At 32.2% G+C, this 2,351-nt stretch overlaps 1 pseudogene; it reads left to right on the top strand.

Moving 5' to 3' along the window:
- Positions 1–2,127, top strand: LOC129894531 (11-beta-hydroxysteroid dehydrogenase A-like; annotated as a pseudogene).
- The last annotated feature ends 224 nt before the right edge of the window (positions 2,128–2,351 follow it).

The raw sequence follows: 2,351 nt of genomic DNA, 5'->3' as shown, positions 1-2,351 counted from the left end.
TTTTTGTTAGAACAAACAGGTGGCTGAGCAATTAGTAATACCCATGATGTTATTGGAGCTAATTCACAAATTTCTCAACTTAGTAGCTCCTCCATTTACCTTGTTTACTTTGTTGCCACCTTATCAATATATCAAGTACTTCCTCTCAATATTGGGCACAGTTTACATGGAGGATGTTGCTAGCAAGGTTGTTGTCATCACTAGGGCTTTCTCAGGCATCAGCGAGGTGATATATTCACTTTGCTTATTTAGGCCTCTTTCTATCAAAAAGGATTATCTATTACTTCTTCTATTTTAATTTACATAATCATATTTGACTGAATACATAATTTAAGAAAAAAGTAAATTATTAAAATTATGATAATTTGTGTAGCTATATATAGTTTAATGTTAAAATTGTCTCTAAATAAATAGACGGATTACACAAATTTCATAGTGTTAAGAACTAATTGTATTCTATTCCTATTTTTTTTCAAATTACAAAAATCCCTTAAATTTTGTGGAATCTGGATACATCCCAAAATGTCTTGATACATCATATAAAGTGATGTATCGGATTGATACATCGCGTAAAGTGATGTATCGGATTGATACATCGCGTAAAGTGATGTATCCGACGTCTCGATACATCAGGTAAAGTGATGTATCTGATCGATACATTACGTAAAATGTTGTACCTTAAGTCCCAATACATCACGTAAAATGATGTATTCGATCGATAATCACGTAAAGTGATGTATATGAAGTCCCAATACATCACGTAAAATGAATTATCTGATCGATACATCGCATAAAGTGATGTATCCGAAAATAGGAGAGAGTGGAGATTTTTATAATTTTTTCAAATAGTAAGAAAATTTAGAGAATATGATAAAATAAGTTGTATATTTAAGTAATTTTCTCCTAAATAAATTGGATTGGCCTAACTTAATTCAAAAGATAGTATAGGAAGTGAGGATGAATCAATAATTATATACAAGATATAAAGAGACAAATATTTGAGACTCAAACCTCCGTATTTGGGGCATGGACAATGTAAAATAAGGGCTAAATATTGAGTGAATCGTGAATTTGTTGGCTCTGATATCACGAAAATGAAATGAATTTTGAATTTTAACTGATCAACCTTAGAAGCTAGATCAAGATAACAAGAATCATCCAAAATCATATAAAGAGACAAATAACTCAATCACCGACTAAGAAATAAAACTTGAGACTAACTCAATTAAAATAAAATGAAAACTAAAAAAGTGAGGATTACCTAAGATCCTATGTTGGACACAACATTCATCCTCATGCTTCGGACTCAAAACTACCTCTGATTATTAAATGTGGAGGGTCACAACATAGTTATAAACATTTTTTATTTGGAATTGTTTGATGTATAGATGGTTTGATTGATAAAAAATTTCTTGATTTCGCAGCATTTGGCTTATGAATACGAGAGAAGAGGTGCATGCTTAACCATTGTAGTCAGAAGGGAGAAGAGTCTACGTGAAGTAGCTGAAAGAGTCTAACATGAGATCCATCATGGTAATAATAATATATTCATGCCATGGTTAAATGGTAGGGGTTAGTTCTTCCTACACACCATCCTCCTCAGACCTTACTTATGCAATTATATTGTCTATGTTGTTGTTGATGATGTCATGTTTCTACTTTTCTGGCTATTACCTTTTTTCCCCAATACTAGTAATATTACGCGTAAGGTACATGAAAATAAAATTTATATCATGAAGGACTATGTTGAACCATCAAGGCAGCAGAAGAAGTGCCAAATTTGAGTTGATATTTTTTTGGAATTTGTAGGACATCAACTTCTGGGGTTCAGTTTACATGACAAAGTTTGCAATTCCCTTACCTGAGACATAGTGAAGGTAGAATCATTGTGCTTTCTTCTTCAGTATCTTGGATTTCTGCTCCAGGAATGAGCCTTTACTCTGTAGTTCCTAATGAACAACTTCCATTTTTTTATTTTTCCGTTTTGATACCCTTACATTTATGTCATTGTAGGCAAGCAAAGCAGCGATGACACTGTTTTTTGAGGCGTTAAGGATTGAATTCGGACGGGACATTAAAATAACATTGGTCACACCTGGCTTTGTTGAACGCAATCAAAATTCATAGACAAATGAGGGATGTATATATGTTTTTTTAAAACGTAATTTATTGATGTCTCTAGTTAAAACTTATTTTATATGTTCAAGACAATGATTTGCTTCTATGGGATAGTCCCGTGGTTAAAATATGATGATGAACCAGAGTGTCATGACTTTGAATTTCGATCTCTTTAGTCTATCAAGTGATACGAAATGAATTATTGATCAAAGTAAGAAAAAAAAATATCAAAT

Source organism: Solanum dulcamara, chromosome 7 (genome assembly GCF_947179165.1).
Source record: "Solanum dulcamara chromosome 7, daSolDulc1.2, whole genome shotgun sequence".
In the NCBI taxonomy this organism is placed as follows: Eukaryota; Viridiplantae; Streptophyta; class Magnoliopsida; order Solanales; family Solanaceae; genus Solanum; species Solanum dulcamara.
Note: the sequence above shows the minus strand (reverse complement) of the source record. Positions and strands in the feature narration are given on the sequence as shown.